Source organism: Wyeomyia smithii, chromosome 3 (assembly GCF_029784165.1).
Source record: "Wyeomyia smithii strain HCP4-BCI-WySm-NY-G18 chromosome 3, ASM2978416v1, whole genome shotgun sequence".
Classification (NCBI taxonomy): Eukaryota; Metazoa; Arthropoda; class Insecta; order Diptera; family Culicidae; genus Wyeomyia; species Wyeomyia smithii.
The window spans coordinates 247,752,158-247,771,181 of NC_073696.1; the positions used below are offsets into that span (position 1 = coordinate 247,752,158).

Consider the following 19,024-nt stretch of genomic DNA (forward strand, 5'->3'; position numbering starts at 1 on the left):
TTCTCGCGAAAGTACGACCATTGCATTTCGCTCTGCGATTTTTTGGAAATTGTGCAATTTCGAGCCCCTGGTGGCACCCAAGGCTGGGTTTAACTGGTGGCGGAAGTGATTCGCGGCTGGGAAACATTCGAGTGCAGTATCTGTGATACACCAGTGAGGAATTTTTTGTGAAAAACAGTGAAAAGTTTACCGTCAAGGAGTTTTCCACCTCTTTTTTCGCCAGCGCCTGGCTGTATGCGTCTGACGTTGGACGCCTGTGCCTGCGCGTTGGTGTGTGTGGCGTGCCAAACTCGTCTAACGCTCGAGGTACGTTGACGGCTAAATACAGTGAATACGTGCAATTTGTTTACAATTTTTGTACCGGTGTTGGTTCACGAGCGGTAGTTGACATTGGATCGGGTAAACTCGCGGGTGGGCTTCGGGTAACCGAAGCAGTGAAAACAAACGCACGAACCGATAGGCTCGTGCCTCGGTTCGACTTTCGTGAACATTCGGTTCGGTACGGACATCGGCCGGCGGTCGGTCGTACGCGTTCGCGTCCCCTTCGGGCCCGTGCAGTGTTTTATAAACATAGATAAGTGATTTAAATCGGGCCGTGTTTACGCGTGTGTGTTCTCGTTGCGTCTTTCGCGTGTGCAAGTATTGTTGTTTCGGTAGTGGCGGCGGTTCCGAAATTTTCCGTGCATATCCTCTTTTATTTCTCATCTCACGTCCGTGTTCTTTCGTCAAGGGGAAAACGGCAAGTGGCCTGCAAGTGCCACTGTGAAGCGCAGAAAAAAATACGTCTCAATCTGTACTAACTTATAGCTCAGTTTGCCTATCATCGATACTGAACTTTGAGATTGATGAACGGAACAATCATCGTGGAATCTGTAGCATAACAATAAACACACTTGAACTGAAAAATCAGCTATGGATAACGACAATTCTCCAAGCAAATCATAGGTATGATGCTTCATTTTCTCGATGAAATGTTTCAAGAATTTTCTTTTTATTGTTAGCTTATTCGCGACATGAAGCACAAAATTGACTAATCAAGAAATCCGAAGAAAAATCGAAATACGTAAAGATTTTTACCTGAAGTGTTGTTCATTCTTATGTAGATTATAAAAAAAATAGTTTAAACAAAACATTCAAAGAACGGAATAAATTTACTTGCTACTATTATCGTCGCGGTTAGAAAAATTTTCTTTTCTATGTTTGGGATTAAATACGATTGCAAAATGTTATCCTCAACTAATTTCTGTTCCATATTTGCATTTGACGGTGTACAAAGAAGCGAATGGTGATTAAGTGTAAACATTCTTCATGTTACACGGCTGCAACTTGCACTGTCAACTCCGGCCACAGCCGGACCGTATTCTCGTATGTGGCATTGAGAAGCAGTCAGCGAACCGTTGTTCGAGCCTGTTTCGAGCCGCAGATAAAGACAGAACGGCCGCTGGACGATGGATGAGTCAGCGGTGCGTATAATGTGGCGTTATGGGTTGTCGCGCTGGTTGCCGTTTTGTATGTGTGCATGTCTGTGCAGTCACACACAGAGTGTATCACGGACATGGACATTGGACTGGATGGGTTCCCTTATTTACGATAAGGCCATCCGGTTTACTGCTCCATTGAGTCGGGATGCCGCCAGCAGTGGTGTTGACACACGGGAAAATCCAGCTGCTCATTTCTGTAGTTGGTTTAATTGGTGATTGCCTCGAATGATCTCTTGTTACGGCAATGCAAGATATAGGATACGCAACAGGCGAATTACCTCCAAATCAGTAAACTCATTTATCAATCATGAATTTAATAAATAACGAGTTTTCTTTTCCGTTTTATACAATAACGGTTATTTTTCGAATCTGAAAATGTGATAGAAACACGTCTCGTTTGTAGCAACTATTAGAGTGAAGTGAAGTTTATTAAAAAATCAAATTCATAGCTTACTACTAACATTCCCCCTTAAGCATGAATTTTAGTAACTCCTAAAGCTTTCATGGCATCCAGAAACTTTTGTCCAGTAATCGGTTTTGTCAGAACATCAGCCTTCTGTTGCTTCGATTCTACGTGCAGCAGCTTAATAGTTTTTAACTCGATCTGTTCCCTTACAAAATGGTGTCGCAAGTCGATGTGTTTGCTGCGGGGTGAATACCCAATTTCCTTTTCAGCTAGGCATATTGCACTGCGATTGTCGCAGTTTATTTTAACAGGTTGATGAACTCCGAATATTTCGCTCCGGAATCCTCGCCACCACAACGCTTCTTGTGCTGCAGGAGACATTGCCATATATTCTGCTTCAGTCGTAGAGAGCGCAACGGTTGGTTGTTTGTGACAGCTCCACGACACCGATCCACCAGCAAACTGGAATACATAACCAGTGATCGATCGTCTTGATTCGAGGTCGTTGCCCCAATCCGCATCGCTGAACCCTTCGAATTCTCTGTCATTTTGCTTCACGTAAACCAGTTTCATCAGCTTCGTTCGTTTCAGATAACGCAAGATTCTCTTTGCTGCCGTTTAGTGTGCTTCCCCCGGATTACTGCTGAAGCTACTCACGGAGTTTACAGCATAAGCGATGTCGGGACGAGTGCACTGTGCCAGGAACTGCAGGCCACCCACTAATTCACGGAACGGAACCAATGCCATACTCTGCTTCTCACATTCGTCCTTCGGGCTCATTTCCTTCGACAATCGTTGATTGCCGTCCACGGGCGTCGCCACTGGATTGCAGTCAATCATTTTAAAACGTTTGAGTAGTTCATCAATGTAACGCTGTTGTTCCAGCATTACTGCATCTTCAGCACGTGTGATCCGCATGCCCAAAATTTGTTCCGCTTCCCCAAGATCATTCATGTGAAACTTCGCCATCAATTGTCTTTTCACGAATTCTACCCATCTCGGCTGGTTGGAGAACACTAGAAAATCGTCAACGTAAACAGCAACAATAATAATGCCATCATCACCGACTTTGTAGTACACGCACGGATCGAAACTCGAGCGTTTCAAGCCAATCCGCTGCAATTTCGCATCAAGCTTGGCATTCCAGACCCGACTGGCCTGCTTTAGACCTTAAAGCGCCTTTCGTAAACGACAAACCTTGTTGGAATCCTTTTTGTCCACAAAACCTTCGGGTTGTTCCATATAAATTTCCTCGTCTGTCAAGTTGCCCTGAAGAAAAGCCGTCACTGCATCCATTTGGTAGATGCTAAGGTTCATTCGTGCAGCTAGGGCCAGCAGATAGCGAATACTGGCATATCTGACGACTGGAGAATACGTCTCATTGTAGTCGACACCCTTTATCTGAGAGAAGCCCTTAATTACAAGCCGAGCTTTATAGCGCTGCACCGATCCGTCAGCATTTGTCTCCAACTTCTAGACCCATTTGCATTTCAGCGCCTTTCGTCCCGGAGGAAATTTAGTTGGCTCCCAGGTTTTGTTGCTCTTCAAGGACTCGAACTCTTCTACCATCGCTTTCTGCCACGACTGTCCGTCGCCGCAGCCTATTGCCTCTTTAAATGACTGGGGTTCGTCGATTTCATGTGGGCACGGAATGTTTTGAGGAAGAATACTGCAAGTCATCTCATAAGCGGTATACTTGCCTGAAAGTGTGCGCTCCCTGCCACTGCGCCTGACCACATTGTGTGGATCCTCTTTTTGCGGAGGGAGCGCTGGTGCTGGAGAAGACATCGTTACCACAGTATCGTTTGCGCTGCCATAGTCGGTTTCACATTCGGTATCACCATACGTGCTGTCGAGATCCGACTCGTCGTCGGTTTCGTGGTTGTTACTGTTTGATGTATCGGACGGAGGATTAATCACTTTTTGATCGACTGGACCACAGCTCTCTAACTGTATCCAATCCTCAACCAACTCGGCTGATTCGTTCAGAATCGGTGTTTCTGCTACCTCACTCAGGAAAACGACATCTCGGTTTACAATAACCTTCTTGGTCCTTGGAACATAAACTCGAAATCCTTTCGCTTGAACCGCATATCCGACAAAAATCCCTGATTCGGATTTTACATCCCATTTCTGCCTTTTGACTTTAGGCACATGACACATTACCTTTGCGCCAAATACTCGCAGCTCAGAAAGATCTGGTTGCTTGCCACCGAATGCTTCTTCTGGAGTCACAGTTAACCCCTTCGTCGGAGATCGGTTGATCAAGAATACAGCAGTCGCAACAGCTTCCGCCCAAAAAGCTTTGTCCATCTTAGCATCGAATAGCAGGCATCGCGCTTTTTCAACCACGGTTCGATTCATTCGCTCAGCGAGACCGTTTTGCTCCGGGTTGTAAGGAACCGTCATTTCGTGATGAATTCCTGAACTTCGCAAAAACCGTTCCATTTCTTGGTTCACGTATTCTAAGCCGTTGTCCGTCCGCAGTCGCTTGATATGTTTTTCGGTTTGATTCTCAGCATAAGCTTTGAAATCCTTAAAACAATCCAGCACCTACTTCTTTGACTTGAGGAAATAGACAAACACCTTCCTACTAGCATCGTCGATGAACGTCAAAAAATATCTGCTTCCGCCTATCGATACGTTCTCCATCGGCCCACATAAATCCGAATGCACTAATTCAAGGATTTCACTTGCTCTAGTGCCCTTATTCTTAAATGGCTGACGATTCTGCTTCCCTTGTAGACATACAGTACACGTGGGAATGACTGCATCCCGGAATCGAATGCCACTAGCCATTTCACGTAGCTGCTTTAGGCTCTGTTGGTGCAGATGACCCATTCGCCGGTGCCAAAGAACCATGTCGTCTGCTTCCTTTGCCGCACACGAAACTTGCTGATTGGCCAAGCACAACTTGTAGAGGCCACCTTCCTCCCTGCCAACAGCGACTAGTTCGTTGAATTTCGATCGAACTTCACAAGCACCCTTCATGAAGACTACACGATATCCGCTGTTACAAATTTTGCTCACCGACATTAAATTGAGCGCTAAGTCTGGAATGCATAGGACATTAGCCATCATCAAATCGCACGAACAACCTTGCACATCTGCTACGAGGTTCACTGTTCCGGTTGCAGCAACCAAAGATTCCGCATTGTTCGCTACGTTGATATGCTGCACCACCTCTTTGGCACAATTCAAAATGGCCTTGTTGTGGCACATGTGAGACGTTGCCCCCGAGTCAAAAATCCATTCCTCGTTCGCGCCAGACGACGCTTCACGGGCACTGAATGCAGCATGCTTGCCTGATGATTTCTTCTCGATTTTGTCATTGGCCTCTCGCTTCTGACACTCCGACGCAAAATGCCCCAAACGCTTACATTTGAAGCACTTTATTGCGGCTTTCTCTTTCTGCTTTGTCTTAGGATGACTGTAGAATGCACCGTCACCGGAACTGGACTTTGTTACACTACTCATCTTCACGTCCTGGCCGTTTCCTCACGTTTGGCCTTAACTGCATCCGCGGTAATCTTGATCCCAGACGCCTCGAGGCCCATAATCATAGGCTCGTACATATCCGGTAGGCCCATCAGAAGAAGACTCGCCAACCACGTATCGTCGACCTTGAAGCCAACTTCAGAGAGCTTATGACTGGTCGACATCAGCTGACTTACGTACTCCTCCACAGAACTGCATTCAGACAGCCGGATACTGGTCAGTTTTCGCAACAAACCAATCCGTCTGGTCATCCCGTCATCCTGGAATGCGTTTTTCAAATTCTTCCATGCCACTTTTGCCGTTTCTGCACTTTGAACCAGACTGTAGTTTACTGGCTCGATGCTGAGGCAGATGGTGGCAAGTGCTCGAAGGGAACTACCATCCGGATCGTCTTCATCCCGTGTAACAGCGTCCCAAGTTCCTACTCGAATCAGGAGCATCTTGGTTGCAAACGCCCACGAGGTGTAATTTTCCCGTCCACGAAGACGTTCCGTCGCTGGTAACGTAATTCCACCCGCCGCAGGAAACCTGGAACCAGACTTTCCTCTGTCCTGTCCTCGATTAGCATTTCTGTTATTACCAACATCATCTTCAATTCCATTCAGCGACATTTTTGAAAATTATCTTGAGTTTCTTCAACTTCTCACAGCGAATAAGAAAAAAATTTTCGCTCTTGTTACTTCAGTTGCTACGCAGATATAGGTCACTATGGAGCTAGCGTTGCTGGGCCCATAACCTGATAGAAACACGTCTAGTTTGTAGCAACTATTAGAGTGAAGTGAAGTTTATTAAAAAATCAAATTCATAGCTTACTACTAACAAAATGCCTTTTTTTCTGGAAGGCAGCATCATTTTATTTAGAAAAGTCGCCGTATTTTTAAACAGGCTGTCTCTACCTATAGTTGAACCTTTTTCCCCCTCCATGGGAAACGTAAAAACATCTACCAACAACTGCTTAACCGACACTCGGATTCACGTTCACGCGTTCCGATTCGTCATTATGCAAGAGATTTGAATTACACTTTCCATAAACAACCGCTGCTCACCTGACCACGGGCGGGTGGCCGGGTGAAAGCACTCCGGAACACAGACTACTCATGCCAATTGAAGACCTCTGATCATTCAAAGCGACGATAATTGCCCAACTTTGTATTCAAATTGTTTTGATACTCTGTTTCGGGTGAGTTTATTCGATTGCGGCAAGCAAATCCGCTCAGTCGAGTATAGATTATATTTTGATGAGTTTTGATTCGTTGATGTTGCCGCCACCCCACGCGAAATGCGTTGTTGTCGTTGTTGGTTCGCGATGGAGCGGAAATTGGTTCTCGTGGGGAGGCGCGTGCGATGGGGTGGGCGATGAGGCGCCGCGGGCGACCGTTTGAACAGACGTTTGTTTTGTTGGTCGCGTGGCACTGGCACTGGTGCAACGAGAGCGCGTTAATCCCTGATGACGATGTGAAGCTTGCGATGCTTTGAAGTTGATTTCAGCAGGTGTCCTCGATTGCAATCAACACAATAGCGATAGCGTAGCTTTTGAAAGGATATTTTTCAGAGAGGTCCGAGCGTAGAACTTCCGCTTGGGAGGGGGTTTTAAACCAGATTAGAGGCTTTGTTTTTGATCATGAGAATAGACTAGAAATACGTTAAAACAGTGTCTAGCGCCAGTAAAAACCTGGAATCATCATAAAAACCCGGAAATTTTGATTATTTAAAAAGAATTCTATGCTTGAAATCAATTTAACACCAGGAAAATTATTTAATTTCGGATACACTTTTTCAAGACACCAAATTTTTAGATTAAAATTTTTTTATAGATAATAATTTTTCACTCATATCAGGCTTAGAAAATGGAGTAGTTTTCAAAGCTGTAATACATTTTATCCAGATCACTGTAGCTCAGAAACCTTTGTTTGCTTGTCAAAGAACTAGTATTGCTTAAAAAGCATGTTTTAAACTGGTTTGTTAACCCGAGGCATGACCTGATGGAACACTGACCTTGCAAATCGCGCAAAAATGTTGAAAGGCTTGCAAACATGTTTCTGGTGTAAAAGTAACTAGCAGACTTAACAAAGTTTTAGCAAAGTCTAGAATAAACTTCATTAGTTCCTAGTACGAATGATGATAATGTTATACAATCCCAGTATGTTTAGAACTGAAACAGTCTGATCCTACCGATCTTTTTTCTGCTCCTTCCGGCACTTGGATGATAGCTCGTTTGCTCAGTTTGGGCTCGCGATGCAATCGACCAATTTTGCATAAGAAATGCTACATTCCAGGTTGCCAGTCCAGCGGCTTCTAATTGGAGGGAATTTGGGTTCATTTTTTCCCAGTGTGCAGCGGGTTGCGCCAGTATAAGCTAGCTTTCTGAATTTGCTTTCGGCCTAAACAAAACACTTGCCCGGTTGATCTTATGTCTTATATGCAGTAGCGCGGTATTTTTCAGTGTGTGTTGTCAGAATGCCCTCACTATCGGGGCAGCACAAAGGTTACGATCAGCATATCCGATTTAGAACAGCAAACTGACCTTATCAAGGCAACAAGTAATTGAAGATTAATTATTCTTTCAAACGGTCTCAAGCGCTAGATTTTAAAGTAAATGCTTTCTCATTGAGTTCAGACCACTGATCGTATATTTATGTGTAAATTACAAGCCGATCCGAGTGGAATGTGAGAAGTACAGGAATTGATGACGATTTGGGAAATTGATTAGTATAAATAGGTTGATAGATATGGAGTTTTCCATAACCCCGTGAAGTTTCTCTATCACAGAAATATATTTCTTACTCCAGCACAGCACAAAACGTCTCTTACTCCAAGTAGTGCAGTATTATGTATTTTGCAGATATAATATTCTCATACAGTAGACTCTCGGCGTTATAGTATATGTAGCTCTACGTCGGTTATGCGGTAGTATCTTGGATACAACCTCCTACTTTTTTTCTCCTAACACAATATAAAAACTTTGGGTCATTCATCAGTGATGTTACAAATTCAAAAATCCACAAAAAAGAAATGATTTATTCAGATGAAGAAGTCTAATTATTTATTAATATAAAATATTATTAATTAATTACGGGTCATCCAGAAATATCCTATTATCCGTAGATAACGGGACATTCATGTTTAGCGGGTCTTCCATAGATAACAGGTCATTGATAGATAACAGGCCACCCATATATTACGTACACTAATAAAAACAATAGATGCAGTATCTATTAGGGTAATCACTCCATTATTCATCTCAACAGCTTGGTGCACCTATGTTCATCTTATTTCTCTCATTTGTCCAATTTACCGTCAAATTGCTACAAATTTTTGAAAGTAAATCTGTTTGCTTCTCGATTTTATCTAGTGGCTGAAAGTTTTACGTTGAAAACATGGTAAAACTTGACGATAAATTGATCAAAAAGGCGTGATGAGATGAATATAGGTACTGAGATGAATATAGGAGCGGTTACCCTATGTGAAATTTTTCGAAATGAATTTAAAGTTGGTTAAAACAAATGTTTTTATTTACACAAAAGTCTGGATTTGAATGCATGGTTGTATGTATGTTTCAGCATAACTCTTGAATGCCTGAAGCGATTAACACCAAAATTGGCATGCGAGTTCTTTTTACAAAGAAGACGTATTTAAAAAGGGAAGGGGTAACCTCCTCCTCCCTGCCGCAATTAATGGAGAAGTCAAGATTTTCCATTCATAATGGGAATATAATGATTGAATTCGATTATTTTCAGGACCTTGGTTTTGTCTGGAGACCGGAAGTTGATGTCTGGAGACAAAAACATGATGTTCGACACCCATTCTAAAACCCAAGATAGATGGCGACTTCCGATTTCTGGAAATTGTATAAAACTGCGTTAAACATTCACAATTTCTCCAGTGTTGTTTTTTCCAGAACCAAGCCAAAAATCGGTGTCCGACATGTTAAAATACAACATGGCGGCTTCCGATTTCTGGAATTTCGTGAACATCGAATAAATTCTGAAATATGAGTATTTTTTGGAATGGGATTATGTCTGAAGACCAAATATCGATATTCGAAGTTATTTTCAAGTAAAATCAAAGAAAATGTTTCATGAATCGATGTCCGACGACATTCCAAAATTCAATATGGAGACTGGTATCTATAACTCAGACTATGTGCAGTGACTGAAAATCAATGCTCGATGCCATTTTGGAATCCAAGATTACGACTTCTGTTTGAAGAAAGCTGTGGGAAGCTAAAGAAAATATAAAATAACTTTGTATTCTCGAAACCGGGATGACGATACACAACGAAAATTGATTCCAACAGTTTAGCCACTTTGTGGTTGTTTTTCTACATTGGAAGTGATTCAAAACTTGAAGCAAAATGTGAGGAAAATAGTCCTCTTATCTCTGAATTGTTGTTAGATGCATCTCGATAAAAGTCAAGAATACATAGCATAACTTTTGAACGCTTGAACCGATTTCCGCCATAATATAATGGGATATAATTGATGAAAAGGTCAAGAATCTACATGCATTATGAAAACTTTTTGAATGTGTTCGATAATTTAGTCCTCGGTCATGTCTAGAGAGATCGAAAGTTAATGTCTAATAGGGTGGGGTAAAGTGATCGATTTTCCAGAACCAAGTTTTTTTTTGTTTCTTTTTGGGGCCACAAGCAACCCCAAACTTACCCGAAGTCGATTGGTTTTGTCTCCGCTTGGCGCATTGATGAAATGGTATGAAAATTTATATGGGAAAATTTACTTTTTTGCATTTACCTTTCTAGAGAGCTTAATAATGATCTAATAATGCACTACATTATGTTAAAGTATAGTATTTCAAATGCCTAACAACTCTGCAAAATATAAATTCTCGAATAAATAATTCGATAAATTCGATAAATTCAGGATTGTTTGAGGCCCCAAAAAGAACAAAAAAAAAGTTGGTTCTGGCTTTCTACTATCAAGTTTCGTTTTTCCATATAACGATTCCCCACCCTAATGTCTAAAGACCGGAACACGATGTTCGACACTATATTTAAATTTCAAGATGGTGCAAATCTTCTAGAACCAGAATAACGGAAATTCCCCAATATAGACTTTTTGAAATGATTTTTAGACGTCGTTCAGACACCGAGGTATGAACCTTTATGAACCCAAGATTTCGTTCTCTATAAAGCTGAGTGAAATTGAGGAAAATGCTTAAATACTCCCTAATATTGGTAGTTCTGGAGCTGTCATGACACCAAAAAAATCAAAAATGCTGCACAACGGTTTCGGTTTACCTAGAAAAAAAAATATTTTTAAAACTAGAGCTATGCCAAGAAACTGAAAATCAATGTCCGATGCTAATATTTAAAAAAAATAAGATCAAGAACAAATTAAATTGAACAGGCTTCTGGAATCTATCTATATGAAAGTGAAAGTGAATTTGAATGCATGATCTATCGTTCCTCCGTAACAGCCAGACCTGTTTCCATCAAATTGGCACTAGTTTTTTTTTCTACATAAGTGAATGGTTATGCCAAAAGGTTTCTCAACGATGGATGTAACTCCTGCGTAAGAAATTTAGGTGTATTTGAATGTTTTCACATGGTTTTGAAAAAAAAACACAGAACGCGCTCAGATGAGCCCCCCATCACAAATGTTACACTGTGTGAGGCCTAGAGTGGCCATATTTTATATGGCCGTTTTTTAAACTATCGATCTTAATGAGCGCTGGGCTGAAAAAGTTTCCTTTTGACCTCTACAATAAGCCACGAAAATTTGAAGTTGATCGGAGTATATTTAATGGACCCACAAAGCGCTTATATTTTAGAAATCGATTTACATGAAAATTGTACGGAGTTTTTTCTTTTTTTAACATATATATCTTGATAAACGTATTCAAATACACTTGTATTTTTATAAAACCGTTATATTATTGTTCTAATTTATGTTTAAAATATTTTAAAACTTTTGATGTTTGTTAAAAAGATCGGATTTTGAATGAGGTGGGTATTTTTACGGTATGAACCAACTACATGCAATATAAACTGAAGTTCGTCTTAATTATGTGTTGGAACACAGTTAGAATTTTTCATGAATTTAACACCATGTTCTCTGGCGTCGTTTAAAGCGAATGATTTTTGAATAAAGTGTGCTATTCCCCATTATTTTTCTATTCGGCTGGGTCACGGTCGAAAAAATCAATATTAAGTTCAAAATTCGAAAAGAAAGCATTGGTTTTGTATAAAACGAGATGGGATTAATAACATACATTCGACATCAGCTATTTAAGGCCAAACGGTATTCAAACCAAAAATGGCCGCCTTCGAGCCACCACTTTGAATTTTCAAAGGCACAAGACTCGGTAACAAGTAACGCGTCATCTGTGAAAAGGCTGTTTTATGTTTGCTGTGGTGAAGCAAACATAAAATAGCGTTTTCACAGGGAGTGCATTATTTATTTCCGAGTCCTGTGCTTCTAAAAATACGAAGTGGTGGCTCAAAATTGGCTGTTATTGGCTTCAACACCGTTTCACCTTAAGGACCATTCGCTTTTATTTGCCTGATCATTTTTTGTTTATATTCAAGCTTAAATACCACAAGCGATTCTTCATCTTTTCAGTTACAGCGTCTGAGACGACTATCAATTTCGGCATAAGCGAAAGAATCACGTAGAAAATTCATAACTTGATAAATACATTAGCCAGCACTCGTACATCCGAAAAACACTTGAATGTGAAGTTTGACTACCAACAGGGACATGTCTTGAATGCAATTTATGGTCAATGATCAGAACTTTTGGATCATTGAAGCTGTGAGTGACTTGATTGGCTGTGAATGAGTTGATTTCGTTTGATGCTCTTGTAAAACGGTTAAAGACAAGTGTTTGAAGTCCGATGCTCTTGCCATGTAATATATTTTGCATAAAAGTTCATAGAAATGAAGAGGACAAGTAATATTTTTTAATTTTCGAAACTTTTCCGAAATATTTCGATCCACTAGCGTATTATGAACTTCTTAGGCGATATTTTTGCCGTAGCTTGAATCTATTTTGAGTGCACCCAAGAACTTTGCACTTTCATCAAAACTCTGAGAATTGCTATTCGATCAACAGGAGATCTACCGACCGTATTTGATAAAATTCGCCATCGTAGTGCATTCAGATCACTAGTGCTGAACTGTTTCATAGAAAATAATAATAATAATAATATTCAAAATAACATTAAATCCATACAAAAAGTTCTTAATAATTTTAATAATTTTGCTACACCAATCCGATTGTGGCGGTTCACTTCACGCAGTTGCAGCAATGAAGTACGATTGAGGATATAATCACTGAATGGCAGTTTCAAAACCTCTAACGAATATGAGAGGTCATTCATTCATTACGTACTAAGTAGAAGGGGATATTCAACGAAGAGTTCCATTGCTCGAGGCCCCCATGCAAAATTGCGTTATTTATGGGTGCGAGGTGTTCAGAATTGCTATAATTTAGCGTTACGAAATATGTGAATGTCCCTAACGATATGATTTTATAATTGAAGAGTATTTCGTCGCAAAATATACAACTATTTTAAGAAACTAAGGCGAAAATTCCAAAAAGAGTTAAAAACAACAGTTCTTATGAGAATCTATTATTTTTTAAATATAAGCGTTTTGTAGGTCCATTTAATGAACTCGGATCAACTTCAAATTTTCATGGCTTATTTTTGGAGTAAAAAGGAAACGTTTTCCGCCCGGCGCTCATCGAATTCGCATGATGTTACAAAAATTGCCACTCTAGTGAGGCCACCATATAATACATATTGCATTACGTGGAATGCGGGGGGAGGAGTATATTAAAAATTTGCCAAATTCCGCGCTACGTAATGTAAAAATCAAGTAAATGTTACGAGGTTAAAAAAAGTTAAAAAATCATTTTTTCCATGGACACATTTGTGAACTGGTTTTAAACAAAAATGTTAAATAAATTGCCAATGTGCCGCAGCAAAAAAAAACTGAAGAAAAATAAATTCAGTATTTTTGTGTGGGGGCATGTTGACAGACTAATATCCGATCATATTATTATTTTTACTGATGGAAAAGCTGGAGTCAGAGTTTACTCGTTCGAATTAGAATTGCTTCAGGCTCACACAATTCTAGGTCAAAGCTGATCATTACACGTTGCATTTAAAGTATACGTGATGCTCCAATTAAGTCAATTGAAATGTGCGATCAATTCCATACTATTTATGCTTTATGCTATGCTTCCATACTATTTATGCTTTTGCTTGCACAGTGGTACAGAACGACAATTTAGGCGGACATGGGGTTTTCGATACGATTTTGTGAGTTTACAGCCATACTTTCTATGGAGAAGTAGCTTCTTATAAATACAGTGCTGTTCGAAAAAATAGCAGTGGCTCACGTTTTCTTCAAATGTGACTAGTATTCTTCTAGTTTATGTAATTTATTTCGATTCGCATCTGATAAATAATCTTTATAAATGAAGTGACAAAAACATATTTAGTTTTGGTTTAAATAAACAATGGTTTGCTCAGATGATTCTAAAGTTTATTTCCAACATGTTCGAAATAATAGCAGCATAAACGATACATCAACAGAAGTACCAAATTTAACTAACAATTCAACGCTTTCATTATTTAAAGCTTGTTGTTAGAGTTAGTATTTTGTAGTGTATCCGTTATTTTTTATCACAGCTGCACATCTTCGCGGCATTGAATCTACAAGCTTCTTGCACCTTGTGATAGGTATTTCTGACCACGCACGCTGAACTACAGCCCAAAGTTGCTCCGTATTTGTCGGCATAGCTCCATAAACTGCCCGTTTGACGTCGCCCCACAAGTTTTCGATTGGGTTTAGCTCAGGTGACTGAGCTGGCCAACCCATCAGATCAATGTTGTTGTCTTGAAACTATGTGTTTGCATGTCTGCTTGTATGTTTTGGATCATTGTCTTGTTGGAAGACCCATTTCAAGGGCAGTTCCTCCTCTTTGTACGGCAGCATGATATTTTGCAGTGTTTCAACATAGCCGATCCCTGGTATATGATGTATAGGTCCTACACCGTTGTACGAAAAACATCCCCATACATTGATTTTAGCACCTCCATGTTTTACCGTCTTAACAGTGAACTGAGGTAAATATTCTGTACTCGGTGGACGTCTAACGAATATACGCTTTCCACCCATGCCAAACAGTACTATTTTGCTTTCATCCGTCCTCAGAATATTTCTCCATTTTTCGATAGGCCAATTAACGTGAACTTTGGCGAAACTTAGTCGATTCTGTATGTGACGTGATTTCAGTAGAGGTACTTTTCTCGGGCTTCTCGCGCGCAGATCAGCTTCAATCAAACCTTCTCTGATTGTTGACGTGCATATGGGAAGATTTAGCACATCTTTCAGTGTCCTTGAACTGATATGCGGGTGCTTTTTAACCATCTGGACGATTTGACGATCAGTTTTTGCAGATGTTGCTCGCTTTCTGCCGCGAGTTTCACTCTTGGGTTTCCAATGTAGTGCATTGTACACCTTCTTAGCAGAGCAGTCTAAAATTTCCTGCACTTCACGGTATGTTTTTCCTCTTGAAATAAGCTGTTTGATGCTATCTCGTTCTTCGACAGAGCAATGCTTTGAGCGTCCCATCTTCCTAAAAAATAACAGATCTCTGGTACTTTTTAATTTGATTAAATAACAAGTTTCATTTACACTTTCGACTTCACAACAAAAACCTATTAGCTATAATTGAGTATCTTCGAGAACTTGGCGTAATGAAGTTGTTTTATATAGGCACTGCTATTTTTAATAACAACCAGAAATGTTCGACTGGTGAAAAAAACAATTGGATTCTGAGAACAAATGACTATAGGATGAACACAATAGCACTTCACACTTTTCATTCGCTACCACATCTTCGTGCACGTTTAAAGTCTGTCATGAATTACACTCACACAAGTACACAATAAATATCAACTACACTTATTTGCACTGCTATTATTTCGAACAGCACTGTAGGTCTACATACCCGAGCAGTTGCATAGTTGGTAAAATAACAAAAAATAATACCAACATATTGTTCCTCCAAGACTATATAAATAACAAAGCTTGATATTTCAATAACAAATCAATAATTTGCATTAAAAATAACGAAAATGGCAGATTCAGATATTTTTAACTTATTGAAAACTGAATGCTTAACTGAATATATTATAAATAATCAATAACAAATAATTTTCACCTAAAACTTTCTTTTAATCAGATATTTTAAAATCACCTCAAATATCTTATTGAAGGCATTTTGTTATGCTCTCCTGCCCGGGTATACACTGAAATGAAAATTAGGGTGGTCCTTAAACCTGCAAAATAGATCACCTAAAATTTTTGTTTGTGAAAAAAATGTTGAACTATCTTTGACAAAGTTTTAGATCACTTGATTTTAAGCAATTTTGTAGAAGACTACTTTTTTGTAGCTCTCGAATTGACAGAATTAGAGCAATTCTGCTTTGGGTCGCTCTGAAAAAACAGTTTTTTCGCTCTATTATTTTTATTTCAATTTTCTCAGTAATGTTGAGTTCGGACAACTTTTAGAACTTCAAAAGACGCATCTTTTGGTTGCTAAACTTCAAAGATATCTTTTACGGGTGAAGAGTTATTATTGTTTTAATTTACGAAATACGTTCTTTTCAAAAGTTGATATCTCTGAATGGGGCAAATGAAAAAAATATCTTCTGGTTTTATTTGGAAGAGCAACTCGTCTACTTTATCATATGAAAAAATTGGAGAGATACTTTTTCTTGAAATTTAATAAAACTAGTTTGAATCTGCTAATGATATGTATGTATGATAAAGTAAAAGAGTTGCTTTTCCAAATAAAACCAGAAGATATTTTTTTTCATTTGCCCCATTCAACTTTTGAAAAGAACGTATTTCGAAAATTAAAACAATAATAACTCTTCACCCGTAAAAGATATCTTTGAAGTTTAGCAACCTAGAGATGCGTTTTTTGAAGTTCTAAAAGTTGTCCGAACTCAACTTCACTGAGAAATTTGTAATAAAAATAATAGAGCAAAAAAATTGTTTTTTCAGAGCCACCCTAAGCAGAATTGCTCTAATTCTGTCAATTCGAGAGCTACGAAAAAGTAGTCTACTACAAAATTGCTTAAAATCAAGTGATCTACAACTTTGTCAAAGATAGTTTAACATTTTTTTTTCACAAACAAAAATTTTAGGTGTTCTATTTTGCAGATTTAAGGACCACCCTAATTTTCATTTCAGTGTATATGTAGACCTATTTATAAGAAGCTACTTCTCTATAGAAAGTATGGCAAATTTTCTGGTAGAAACGCTGGCCAATAGGTAGAAGTTAATTTACTTTATTTCACTTACTTTATTGGCCGACGGACCGTTACCGGTCTAGGGCTGAACGAATTAGAGATGTCCAGCTTCTTCTATCTTGGGCAGCCGTTCTCCAGTCACCTTGTACACCAGCAGATCGTGCATCTTCTTCCACCGCGCACATCCACCGAGTGCGAGGCCTACCACGAAGTCCCGGTTCTCTGCTTGTTCGGATCCAAACGGAGAAGAATTTGTATCAGCTTTCTGTTGTAACAGTAGCGGCAGGATCTAACTATAAATTTATTTTAATGTTAGGTTAGTTAGGTTCCCGTAACCGTACAAATTTTTAATTTATTTGAAACCTACAACTAACGCTGTTGAATTCAATTTAAGTTTTATAATTTTTTTCCTACATGTATTTAAGTAATTCAACCCATAGTATCTGATTCTCTAATTCGATTATACATTCCTTAACTCACTGACGTGACGTCTAATCTCTAAGTAAACCAAATATAAAAGAGTCAAATTGATTTTTTTTATTTATTTATTTATTTCATCGTTGTGACAGTTATTTATTATCATCGTTGTGACAGTTGTCAGCTTCTATCTATCTGCCAATATCATTTCTAAATGTAACCGTTTGAATACGGGACCTTAGCTGGTTACGTAGTCGTAGAAGGCCCTGTTCGCAGCTACTACTCGTCGTTTCACTTCACGGTTCATATTGTACTTCAAATCGTTCCCCATGAATCTCCACTTTAGCATCAACACCTCCGGACCTCTCACGCTCTCTGCCAGCAACCATGTACTTTTTTTTGGCAGAGTTTATGCTGAGTCCCAACCTCGCTGCTTCCTTCTTAAAAGGCCTGTAGACCTCCTCCAAGGCCCTACGGTCGATTCCAGTGGTATCAATGTCGTCCGCAAAACCAAGGAGCATATGACATTTTGTGATGATCGTATCGTTTCTTTGCACCTTTGGCTTTTCGTACTGCATCTTCAAGGGCGATGTTGAACAGTAGGTTAGATAGCACATCCCCGTGCTTCAGTTCATATAACGTTACGAACGTGACTGATGTCTCGCCAGCTATTCGCACGCATGATTTCGATCCCTCCAGCGTAATACGACTCAGCTCACTTAGTTTCGTAGGAAAACAGTGTTCCAGCATGATCTGCCACAGCTCGTTTCTTTTTACTGAGTAGCATGCTGCCTTGAAATCCACAAACAGATGGTGAGTCGGTAAGTTGTACTCCCGGAACTTATCAAGGATCTGTCGCAGGGTGAAGATTTGATCCGTCGTGGAACGCTCCTGTCGAAAACCAGCCTGGTATTCGCCAACAAAGGATTCCGTTAACAGTCTCAATCTAAAGCATAGGATTCGGGAGAGCACTTTATATGCGGAGTTGAGCAACGTTATGCCTCGATAGTTGCCGCAATCCAATCGATGACCCTTTTTATAGATAGGGCATATGAGCCCTTCCAACCAGTCGTTCGACATTTGTTAATCCGCCCAGATCCTTAGTATTATCTACCGGATCGTATAGTACAGCCGCTCGATTCCCGCTTATAGAAGTTCGGCCGGGATACCGTCCTTCCCAGCTGCATTGCCGTTTTTCAGCTCACTAATCGCCTTTTTCACCTCCTCCAGTGTTGGTGGCTCCACAGCTTGTTCGTCACTCATAATCGTCATCCTATTCCTGCTCATCCGGCTCCTCACCGATCAATAGCACCTGAAAATGTCCCTTCCTAGCTGCAACCGTCGGTTTATCAGTAAGCAGGTTTCCGTCCTTGTCATTACACATGACCGGCACAGGAAAATTCCTACTTCTGACTCTGTTGACAGTTCTATAGAATCTCCGCACGTCGTTTTGAGCATAGCTGTCCTTTGCGCTGGCGAGCACCTGCTCCTCGTATTCGCGCTTCTTCCGACGGTGGGTTCTATTTTCGGCAGCTCTTGCCTCCCTGTACCTCTCTATGTTCTGACGCGTAGCCGCAGTGAGCATGCGGCTCCTGGCACGGTTCTTCTCATCTGTCGCTCTCTGGCACTCGGCATCGATTTATGTCTTCCACTCCTTCCTCCTGGTGATCTGCGATCCGTTGATCCAGCTCTCTGTCATCTCTGTGCGAGATTTCAGCACGTTCGACAACCGTGCGCGGATCTTACAAACGACGAGATAATGGTAAGAGTCAATGTTTGGTCCCCGAAAAGACTAAACATCAGTAACATTCGAAAAGTGAGCAGGCTCCTCCATTTGGATGCCTCCAGGTGTGTTTTCGAAAATTCAGACGTGCAAAATGGGTACTACAGATAGCTATTCCTCTTGCCACGGCAAAGTTTAACAGTCTCA

The 19,024-nt window shown here is 40.2% G+C and overlaps 1 protein-coding gene across 1 annotated transcript in view; it reads left to right on the plus strand.

Annotated features, from left to right (window-relative positions):
• Window positions 1-19,024, plus strand: part of LOC129732755 (platelet binding protein GspB-like) — a 430,282-nt gene continuing 411,258 nt past the window's right edge. Inside the window, exon 1 of the mRNA XM_055693943.1 lies at window positions 1-945. The gene's annotated coding sequence lies outside the window, so the exon portion shown is untranslated. The remainder of the gene's footprint in view (window positions 946-19,024) is intronic.